This window comes from Macrotis lagotis, chromosome 3, assembly GCF_037893015.1.
Source record: "Macrotis lagotis isolate mMagLag1 chromosome 3, bilby.v1.9.chrom.fasta, whole genome shotgun sequence".
NCBI classification, from domain to species: Eukaryota; Metazoa; Chordata; class Mammalia; order Peramelemorphia; family Peramelidae; genus Macrotis; species Macrotis lagotis.
In genome coordinates this window covers 58,592,315-58,604,781 of record NC_133660.1, presented here as the reverse complement: position 1 = coordinate 58,604,781, position 12,467 = coordinate 58,592,315, and positions in this window count along the sequence as shown.

The window sequence follows — 12,467 nt, the reverse complement described above, 5'->3', positions numbered from 1 at the left end:
AACTGAATCCACTCATATAGACATATAAATACAAGGTAATTGCAGGTGGGAGTAATCTTGGGGGGTTGCCAGCAAAGGACTTTTGTAGGAGCTATTGATTATTCTCCCCTTTGCAATAAACCAGGGGTTCTAGAGGCAGAAAGAAATTACTGGCATTAAACAATGCAAAGATGCGAAGGGATATAAATAAAAACTAGAAAAATAGAATTGATCTGGATTACAGAGAGCTTTAAATGATAAAAAAGAGATTTTGTTGTTACTTCTAAAAGTAAAAGGAGTTACAGGATTTAATTTATAAAGCTGGGGTATGGCAAGATCCAACCTGTGCTTTCAGAATGTCTCCTTTCTCACACAGTTGTACTTGATTAAGAAATGAAAAGGAAACATTTGCACTTTCTTTTTTTTATTTAATATTTATTCTCATTTTGTACAAATAATGTTTTTTATACATTAATAAAATATTCTTGTTTAAGAGTAAACAAAATACCCCCTCTCCCAATAAAATATACACTTGCTTGAGCGATAACGTAAAGGGGAGAGAAAAAAATTAAAATTAAAATAAAAAATAATAGTAATAATTGTAGCTATGGCCAGGTGGTGCAGTGGACAGAGCACCAGCCCTGGAGCCAGGAGCACCCAAGACCATACCCGGCCCCATACACCCAACAATCACGAAGTTGTGTGACATTCAAGCCACCCCAACCCTACTGCCCTGCGGAAAACAAAAAAAAAAATTTAAACAAGACCTAAAACAAAATAAAATAGTAATAATAGTAGGGGTGGCTGGGTGGCGGACAGAGCACTGGCCCTTGAGGCCAGAACACCCAGGTCCAAATCCAGCCTCAGACACACAACAATCACCCTGCTATGCAGCCCTAGGCAGGCCACCCAGCCCCATTTGCCCAGCATCCCACCCAAAATAATAATAATAATGATAGTAAAAAATGTGCTTCAGTCTGTGTTCCAACACCACCAACTCTATCGCAGGTGGATCACATTCTTTATGATAAGTCCGTCACAAAAGTTACTTCCATATTTTTCCACCATTACCATTGCTGATCACAACTGCCTCCTTTCACTGACTCTGCTGTAGGGTAGCTGAGTGGCACAGCAGACAGATCCCTGGCTCTGGGGCCAAGAGGCCCCGAGCCCCCATGCCACCCATTAGGTCCAGCATCCACCCGGCCCTATGGTCCCAGACAGGCCTTCCAATCCCAGCCTTTTGCAAGAAGTAAAAAAGAAAATGCATTATATCTGACCACTCTCCCCACCATGGTCCATCCTCTCCTCCTTCATTCACATCCCCACCCCTTCCCCCGTCCCCCTCTCCTTCTTACTCCATATGTCTATACCCCATTGAATACATACATATATATATATATATATATATATATATATATATATATATATATATGCTGTTTCCTCTCCTAGCCACCTCTGATGAGAGCGAAGATTCCCTCATTCCCCCTTGCTTTCCCCATTCCATATCATTGCAATAGCTCATTGGAATAAAGAAAAATCTCCTTTTTCTTTCTCCCATTACATTTCTCTTTTTTCTATTGACTCCATTTTTACACCATATTTTATCTTCAAATTCAGTTTTCTCCTGTGCTTCATGTATAAAAGTTCCTTCTACCTGCATAATTGAGAAGGTTCATATGAGTATTAACAGTGTCATTTTTCTATACAGGAATACATGCAGTTCATCATCATTAAGTCCCTCATATTTTCCCCTTCTCCTCCAATCTTTATGCTTCATCTGAGTCCTGTATTTGAAGATCAAACCTTCTGTTCAGCTCTGGCCATTCCAACAGGAATATTTGAAATTCCTCTGGTTCAATGAAAGTCCATCTTTTTCCCTGAAAGAGGACATTCAGTTTTTCTGGGTAGTTGATTCTCAGTTGCATTCTAAGCTCTTTTGCCTTCTAGTATATTGTATACCAAGCCCTATGAGCTTTTAATGTAGTTGCTGCTAAGTCCTGTGAGATCCTGATTGCAGCTCCATGGTATTTAAATTGTGTCCTTCTGGCTGCTTGTAATATTTTCTCTTTGACTTGGGAACTTGGCTATAATATTCCTGGGGGCTGGGTTTTTTTTTGGATCTCTTTCTCTGGGAGATCAGTGGATTCTCTCCATTTCTAGTTTGTCCTCTTCTTCTAGGATGTCAGGGAAATTTTCCTGCAGTAATTCTTCAAAAATGATGTCAAGGCTCTTTTCCTGGTCATGACTTTCAGGTATTCCAATAATTTTTAAATTATCTTTTCTAAGTCTGTTTTCCATATCAATTATTTTTTCAATGAGATGTTTCACATTTTCTTCTAATTTTTCATTCTTTTGGTTTTGAAGTATTGAGTCCTGATTTCTGGTAAATTCAGCAGTCTCCATAAGTTCTATTCTTTGTCTGAAGGATTTGTTTTCCTCAGAGAGCTTTCTTATCTCCTTCTCCATCTGGCCAATTTTGCTTTTTAAAGCATTCTTCTCCTCAATAACTTTTTGAACTGTTTTATCCATTTGACCTAAGCTGGGGTTTTTTTTGGATTTCCTTGACTAAGCTTCTGACTTCATTTTCATGTTTTTCCTGCATCTCTCTCCTTTCTTTTCCCAGTTTTTCTTCCAACTCCCTCATTTAATTTTCAAAGTCTTTCTTGAGCACTGTCATAACCTGAGCCCAATTTCTGTTTTTCCTGGAGTCCTTAGATGCAGGAGCTTGTGCTTCCTTATCTTCAGACTGAGTGTTTTGATCCTTCTTGGGCTCACAGGCAAAATATTTCTCAATGGTGTTCCTCTTGTTTTTCTGCTAGCTCATTTTCCCAGCCTAAGCCTGTTTTGGGGGTGCTTCCTGAGCTTTTGGGACACTTCCACAAGGGTCTCAGTGTGTGTGAGGCTCTGTCCTCCCTCCTGGTCTGTGAATTACCATATGTGACCCCCTCTGTCACGGGGCTGAGGTAGTGGGGGGGGGGGAGCTGCTGTTCAATGGGGGGGGCCTAGACTGCCATCAGGATCTGAATCTGGTCAGAACCCCAGAGTCCTGTTCCAGGGGCAGAGCTCTGCAGTCTCTCTCTTTACTTCCCTCCCTAGGTTCAATGGACTCATGCCCTGGGGGATCCTGCTTACAGGCTCCACCTGCTTCTGTTTCATGGATCTGGGCTGTTGCAAGACCATGTTGCTTGCTGTGTGCCCTGAGGGCTGGGCTTCATGTGCTCTCTCTGGCAGAGGTCCCCTCACTGTTCCCCCAGGTTGTGCCTGGTGCTCCCCCTGGTGTAGCTCAGGAGACTCCCCCGCTGCTGTGAGCCATGGCTCCCAGAGCCCTGGGGCTGCCTCCAGGAGGCTGAAGTGCTTTCGCTCTGGTGAGCCACCCCTCTGCCGGGCCGCCCCTCCAACCCCAGGGAACAGAGCCTTTCTGCTCTTTTCCAGGTTACCTTGAGTAGGAGAACTGCCTCACTGTGTTCCTCTGTGGGTTCGGTCTCTCGAAAATTTAGTTAGAGTCCTTAGTTTAAAAGTTTTATGAAAGAGCACCTAAGAGATGTTCCTGTCTTGTCACCATCTTGGCTCTGCCCCTAACATTTGGACTTTCACAAATAATTTTCTAGACATGTGCCTAGATGTCTAAGCATAGACATTTGTTCATTTTCTTTTCCTTGATTTTCAGTTATTTAAAGGATCAGTTTCTTCTTTTATCCATATATGTATTTTTAAAGTATTCATTTCCTCTAGTTTTGTTGGAGTCAAATGGCACAACTGATTCAAAGTTTCTAAGAAAACTATCCTGCTGCATTTATTGGTCTATTTTTTTTTACTATCAAAAAATTCTCCAAAAATGTCTCTCATACAGATATACAATCATAAGAAAGTCCTTGAAAGATAACAGGTGTTCCAATTTATTCAATAATTCCCTGATTATTATTTTAAAAAGGCATAAAACAGGTAGACATATGCATCCCAAAGACATTACTTACTCTCCTTGAATATATCCAACTTAGAATCTAAATGGGAGAGATATATTTTCTCTAAAGCTGGTTAAATCATTCATTTGCTCCTATTTATAGATGACCTATGGTTATGTAGCAATAGACTTGGAAAATTGAAGAACTTTTTAAATGAGATTCATAATCACATCAAAAATTTGCCTTATCAGAAAGGGAAAAAGAATCAAATAGATGAAGAATGTCTTTTGTCCAAATAGTAGGTGTAATATGCAGCTGAATGGGCAACCAACTATTGAGTTGGTTCATCAAGATTAATATTTTTCTGTCAAAGTATATAGCTAAAAGTGGTATAATACCATATTCTCCAATCAGTATGGTTCTCTAATGAGCAAAAGCAAATTGGATAGTGGGTATAACTAGGTTACAACATATTACCGATAAAGAACTGAACAGAAGAAATAGCATAAAGGAGGTTTTTAAAATTGTAAGCACAAAAGGAAGGGGGCTAGTAGCATACTGAGTTAAAGATAATCAATGAACTGACCACTCATGAACTACATTGTCATTCATGCAATTTCAAAAGATCTAGAGGGAGATCTCTAGAGGAAAGTTGAACAAGATGAGAAGGTATAGATGGATTGCAATCTCCAATATCCAAGGGACAACCTACATTAATGAGATTATAGATCCAAAATCATATCCAAAAACAATTCAATTTCAAAAGTCCCATACATAGAGACCATGAATACTATTATTGTATCTTTAGAAAGACATAGAATCTTAGGGAGGAACATTATAACTATGATATATGAGGAGTCTACAGGAAAATGAGAGTTAAAGTGTCATTCTAGAGAATTGTCATGGTTAGAAGAAACAGAAATTAGAGATAAGAGATTGATAGACTATCTTTCCTAAAATACTGAGTGACTTAACAGTCAAAGATAATGACTCTAAACAGACATTTCCTGAGGGAACTGTAGTCAACTCTTTCTTGCAAAGAAATTTTATTAGGAGAATTTTGAGAGACTGTTGATCACTATCCCTAGAGAGCTAACTGGTGGAGTTGTTTTACAGAGTTAGCAGTAAGAATTAGTCATGGAAAAAGAACAACAAAAACCAGAATCACAAATCAAAACACAATTTGGAAAAGAAATTCTGAGAATCAAATTAGCAATTTTGAAATCAAAAATATCATTGAATTGATCATGAATCTAGGAGCTTTTTAAAAAGTTAATAAAATTGATAAACAGCTAATTTGATTTCTTGAAAAAGAAGACTAAAATTTTCATATTAAAAATTTTAAAAGATTTGATAACAATTGAGTAAATAAAGGAAACTATTTTGCTCATTAATATGCTAACAAAACTGGAGAAAATGAATACTTTAAAAATACACATATGGATCAAAGAAGAAATTGATCATTTAAATAACTGAAAATCAAGAAAAGAAAATGAACAAGCCTATAAAAGGAATCAGTAGTTTCCTAAACAGCTTCCTGGATCCCCAAAACACTTTCTTCATACATCTTGACTGGTGTCAGCTTCCCTAATGTTAGTTTCCTGTTCTAGAGCCATAAAAGGCTAGGCTCATTTTATTGATATCTTTCAGACTGGTGAATGCTTGAGACCACATGAGTTGCCATATCTTTTTAACTGACTGATTAGATGCATTTCCAGAGGCAGTCAAGGAAGGTCCTTCAAACAAACCAACTTCTACTCATCCTCATTGTATAGCTTTGCTATTAGGGCAAAGTAAATTCCTCCTGTGTTAAATGTTCAGTGACTTGTAAGAGCCTTATTCTGATCCATCATAAAATGTGAATGAAGAAGTTGCTTCAAAACAAAAAACAAAACAAAAAAAACACAAAAAAATCTAGGATGAAATAGAAATATAAGTTAATTCAATTAAATATGCAGAAGATCAATTAATTCCTGAAGTTTTTGCAAAAAATAGGGAAAGTGTCTTTTTAATCTCTATGATACAAATATTCTCAATATCTACATTTTAAAGAAGCAACCTGAGAAAGAAAACTATAGACCAATATCCATAATGAACATTGATAAAAAAATTTTAAATAAAATATTAACAAATCAACTAGATTATAATAGAAATATGATACATTGTGAACTAGTAGGGTTACAGCTGGAATTTAGAGTTTTTCAACACAAGAAAGAATATGCAGACTAAATCATGTTGATAGCATAAATAGCAATGGATTATATCAATGGATACTAAAAAATGGTTGATTTTTTTGAGGTGCTCAGGGTTTAGTGACTTGTCCAGGGCCATATAGCTAGCAAGTATCTAAAGCCATATTTGAACTCCAGGGCCATTGCTCTATCCACTATGCCACCTACCTGCCCTGAAAAATCTTTTGAAAAAAAAAACTAATATTCTAATCTAAATTCTGTTTTAAAAAATGCATAGAAATACATGGACTTTTCCCTAATATAGTAAATAATAGTTATCTGAAACAAAGGGCAGATGTTATATATAAAGAAGAAAAGCTAGAAGCCTTTCCATAAAATCTGAGGTAAAGCAAGGATAGTTGTTATTACTATTACTATTTAGCTTATCACAACAAGCCAAAAAAGAGATATTGAGGGAATAATCATAATTAAAGAGGAATTTTTTTTACATTTTGCAGACATATTGATTTAGAAAACAAAGAGCAAATTAAAAATTAATTGAATAATAATAGCATTTATAAAGCACTTTACAAATATTTCATTTTAAGCAAAATAGAAGGATATAAAATAAATCCATATGTCAATATTCCTATATATTACTAACAAAACTCAGTAAGAAGAGATAGAAAAAAGAAATTGCATTCAAAATAATAATTAAATATATAAACTATCTCAAACTCTTCCTAACAATACAACACTAGAAATTATATGTATTCAATTATTTTTAAAACATTAATTTTAGAAATGAAGAAAAATCTAACTCATTAAAAAATTTTCATTGCTCATAATATCAACATAAATAATAATAATAATACAGATACCTAATTTAATTAATGTCATACCAGTCAATCTGCCAAAAGACCATATTCTAGTGCTCGGAAATAAATGATAATAAAACTTATCTGAAGAAATAAAAGTAAAGAATCTCAAGGGAAGCAATGAAAATAATGAGAAAGAACCAGGTCGAACACTACCACATCACACAATATGGTTAAAAACAGTAATCATTTCAAATATCATTAAAAATAACTTGTCAAGAAATAGAGAAGTTGATTAGTTAAATAGATTAGGTACACAACCCACAGAGGTAATCAAATATAATAGCCACAGAGTTTGATAAAACAGGAGACTGCTGTTATAGGGAAAGGATTCATGACTTGCCAAAAAATTATTGGGAAAACTGAAAAATATTTTGGCAGAAATTAAATATAACCAAATCTATTACATTGTAAACCAAGGTAAATTCCAGATGAAATTACAACATATAGATTATGGATACATGACTGAAAAATGGGTAAATTTCCCTTTCCTTTTCCTTTCCTTTCCTTTCCTTCCCTTCCCTTCCCTTCCCTTTCCCTTTCCCTTTCCCTTTTTCTTTCCTTCCTTTCCCTTTCCCTTTCCCTTTCCCTTTGCCAAACTCCAACTCTGGATTACTTATGTTACCCACTTCGTTCAGTTCTGCTTATGGGATGAGAACAGATCTGCAGAAAGACATCAAACCGTGTTGAGTCCAACCCAGACTGATAGTATCTAATTTCAACTGCACCCTCACTGCAACAAGAAAATTTTCCTACTCCTCCCTAGTTTTCTATATCATTCTCCACAATAGTTGTTTTAAATCTTCTTTCCTCAAATGTCTTCTAACATTCTCACTTCACTAAAATTGCCCATTTCACTAAAAAAAAAACAGTCATTCACCATGGGGTCCCTCATGCTCGTCTCCTTATTTCACATCTCTCTCATATCATCCTCCATGATTTCCTCCTCCCCTTGAATTTTCTTCTTTCCACTTCCCCATAATCCCCTAGCTTTTTCAGCTAAATACTCCCATTACATTTCCCTCATTCTAATTACTCTTCTCTTTCTCCTTATCTATTGATTGTTTGCTAAGCTAAGAATTGTATTTTTAATTACATATTTTAATGAATTCTAGGTCCATACCAGGGAATCCTTTTCCTGGCTTCAAGAAGCACAACTTTTTATACCTTTTCTGCTTAATAATTCATATGGCCTCATCCTTTCCAATTTACAACTTCAGAGAAGCAACTTCAGCCACTTTTTTTGAAGTTCATTTAAAGTTCAGAATATCGAGTCTACAGAGTCAACAGTCTCTCTTTCTCTCTCTCTCTCTCTCTCTCTCTCTCTCTCTCTCTCTCACACACACACACACACACACACACACACACACACACACACACACACACACTCACTCAGCTCCTAAAATAAAATGATGCAGACTTCTCTAAGTTCTGACAGACTCCACAGGTGCTATTTTTGCCAGGCCATAACCAATTAAAAGACCAAGCATTTTCTTTAACATACATTGTGGATATTTACAATGTAATAAGTTATATTAAAGGAACTAGCAAAACATTTGTGATTTCTCTTTGTAAGAACTAAGGACATTTCGATGTTCTTTTTCAGAGTCATTTAAAACTCATGGACTGACTGTTAAGAGAGGTTGGGAAAGGAGGACAAGTCTGAGTGCTTCCACAAAGGAATTCTCATTGTCTAAGTCTGCATTTAGGATAGGCAACCTTCTTCTTTCCTTTTCTCTTAGTAGGAGCCCAAATTTCTGCCAGTTTAACCACAATACTGATTACATCTTCCAAAACTCTGAGAGCCATCAGACCCAGAACTAATCCCTGCCCTATGTGGACATTATCTCTGCAGTGCCCTTTTACTTCTTATTCCCTTTTTGAAAAGATCAGTTCTTGGAAAATGGGCAAAGTGACCAAGGGCCCCTTGTGAGCTGTACACACATCCACCCTTCCTGGGTGGGCTCCATGCATCAACGTAGTGAATAGCCTGAAGACTGGCTCCCTACGACCCCCTTGCCTGGACAGCAAGGCAGCGGAAATGAGTAATACAGCAATCGAATGGGCAGATATTTTTTTCAGGCATCTGTTCTGCATGTGTTCAGCAGATCCTCTTTGTCTGGAGTCCAGCAGATTATACACAGACTGTGTCCTCCAGAGAGAGAAAGGGTCCAAGAGGAATCAAGGCAGAGACTAGCACTGGGGAGAAATGAGAGGTGAGAGTTTGTCATTCAATAGCCCCCTGCACCATTCTTTACTTAGAATAACTTCATGGCTTACAAAATGCTTTCATGCTAATTATCTTGAGTAAGTTTAGAAACTATCCAGCAAAACAGAAGTGTTGGTATTCAACCTCCCATTTACAGATGAGTAAACTGAAATGAGGTGTCCTGATGCACATCTGACCACTGGACACAGATGGCTCTGAAAGAGAAAGTAAGGCTGGTGACTTAGCACAGCCCTCCCTCACTCAAATTCAAGAATGAAGAATAGACATCACCTAGAACCCACATTGCCTATCTTCTGACTCTACGCTCTACTTCTAACATGTCTTTTGCAGATAATTCAGTATCTGTAGCATACATCGACTGTCTTCTTTCATTATCTCCTATTATATAGACGAGGTCACAATTGTCTAAATAATGGAACTCTAATTCCAAGTTGTAACTTTAATGACTCTGCTCACTGATATTGTTCATCTTCCATTCCATGACTTTTTTTAATGGCTCAATCAATCAATTATTGTACAAATTTGCTTTCATCTTCATTGAAGAGTGTTTTTGCATATTCAATAGGCAGCTCTTCTACCTACTAAGCACTGCTCTGCAAAGACATGCAGTCATCACAGAAAAATGCACTTCAATTGAGCTCTAGTACTGGCTGCTTCTCCAGAGATGCCAGGATATCACTCTTGCCAAACTTTTATGATGGAGTTGGCTCTCCTAGATAAAAGGAAAACAAAACACATTAGTCAAACTGCCAAATACATTTAAACCTAAAATTGAAAATGAGATAAAAGCGATGATTGACCTCAGACTCTACAGAGGTTCTTCAAACTTCATAACAACCCAGAATAAAAACATAAATGAGCATGTTCTCCAAGAGACCTACTGCTAGGCACTACCCAGCCAGGTCACAGTCAAGGATTATCTCCTTACCTAGGAAGTTCATCATCACTAGGACTCTAGTGATTATTAAGAACTGAGCCCATTATGAGCTCTTGGGTAGTGCTTTTGTGCTTACTGCATTAAATATACAAAGTCTATAGAAAATATGAACAACCTAGGGTCATAGGTTTAAAACTATAAGACATTTTAGAGGTCATTGAGGACAAACTCTCATTTTACAGATAAGGAAGCTAAGGCTTAGAAAAGTTAAATTATTTGACCAAGGTCATAGAGTGGTCTACAACAACAACAAACCAAACATTTGAGTCAGGATTTAAACACAAGTCCTCCTGTCTAAGTCCAGTGCTTTAGTCCATCTTACATATTAACTCTCAAAGTCTAGCATCATCCATTGTTTGTAATTTTGTACCCTATTACTACATATATCTTTTTTTTAAAGATATCCTCTCTTTTCTAGTGTTTCTTCTCTACTTTTAAGAAGCAGTGAGGTGATACAATGGCTAGAGTGCTGAGCCTGGAGTCAGGAAGACCTGAGTTCAAATTCAGATTCAGACACTAGCTATGTGACTTTGAATAAAATCTCTTAAACTCATATATTCTGGGCAAGTCACTTAAACCTTTTTTGCTTCAGTTCCTCATCTATAAAATGAGCTGCAAAACTATCTGTAAGGATGAAAGATTGTAGAAGGCATACAATCCTGCCAACTACAATAGTAAGGCCAAATATAAAGGGGTTTAATCTGTTCTGTCCTAATATGATAATTGTAGGTTGCAGATCCTGCAAGAAAATACGGAAATATCAAAGAAAGTGGGACCCATGCAAGCTTGGTTGAACAGGTTTATTAGTATTTGTAAAATTAATCGAGTTGACTTGATGGACTTGCTCATTCCATCAGTGCAACAACCAGGGACAATTTTAGGTTATCTGCAATGGAGAATGCCATCTGTATCCAGAGAAAGAAGTATGGACTTTGAACAAACACCAAGGACTATTAGGGAAAATTAGGCAACAAACATTATGTTATTATGTAATTTTGCGATTTCATACTTTATTTTTCTTCCTTAAGGATATGATACTAGCTATTGTTATTTATTTCCATTTCATTGACAAACTGAATATGGAGGAACCGTTATCCCAAAGCCTAACAAATCATCTGTCACAGATAGACAATGTTTGTTGATAATTCATAGCTTTTGGGAGATCAATTCATCTGCAACTATCCTGATCAGCTCTAGTGCAGGCTGCCATAAAGAAGTTTTGAATGGGAAGGAAATCATTGTCTTAGAAGAAGCAGAAGCTGAGTAATAACAATAATGGGCACAGGCAATGACTATAATGATGACAACAACATCATCAATAGCAATAATAATTAACAATTATATAGCATTTACCACGTGACAGTTATTATGCCAAGTAAGACAATATTCACTTTGAAATGTAAACAATTAGAGCAAAATAAGAAATTTATTAATCAGAACAATGACAGAGATACCCAAGATTAAATAGCAAAGGAAGTAAGAAAACAGGCATTTTTAAGCTCCTATTCACTTTACAAATATCTCATATCATTCCCACAACAACTCTTCAAGGTAGATGTTGTTATTATCCCTAATTTACAGTTAAGGAAACTGAGAGAGTATGACTTGCCCAATGTCACACAACCATCATACAAGTAAGGACCTGAGGTTGGATTTGCACTCAAGTCTTCCTGATTCCAGGTATAATGTTCTATCCTTGCCACCGAGCTATCTCAGGAAGAAAGCAATAAAGGTGGAAGAAATTTGAAATCAAAAGGAGGATGAGAATTGACCATGTAATAGGGCATAAAAACCTAATAATCAAATGCAGAAGGAAGAAATAGTGAATACATCCTACTCAGATCATAATGCAATAAAAATCACATGCAGTAATGGGCCAGGAAGAGATAAACCTAAAACTAATTGGAAACTAAATAACCTTACTTTAAAGAATGACTGGATCAAAAGGAGGATGATAGCATATAACATCTAGGATAAAAGGAAAAAGGATTACTAAATACTGATACTCAAATGGATCTGTGATCTCTTCAATTCAGTAATTCTCTTCAATGATGCACTTCGCAACCACCTATGCCAATGCAGCCTATGTGACTCTTTTCTAGGCTCTCTTTCCCGAAAGTTCACTAAAGAGGGTCCACTCCACCTAACCTGCTCTCTTGCCTCCTCCCAAAAACAAAATGATACTAATTTAGTACAGGGGCAATTCACCTGCCAATCCTCTCTTTAACCTAAATTAACCTTAATCTTTCATCTTCTTTCCTTGGTTGAATTGTATTACTCTTGTTTTTCTTTGGAGTCCTCTATTGATTATATATATTATAGCCTGGTCACACTCATCATGCAAATCTAGAGATATAAAACTATCAA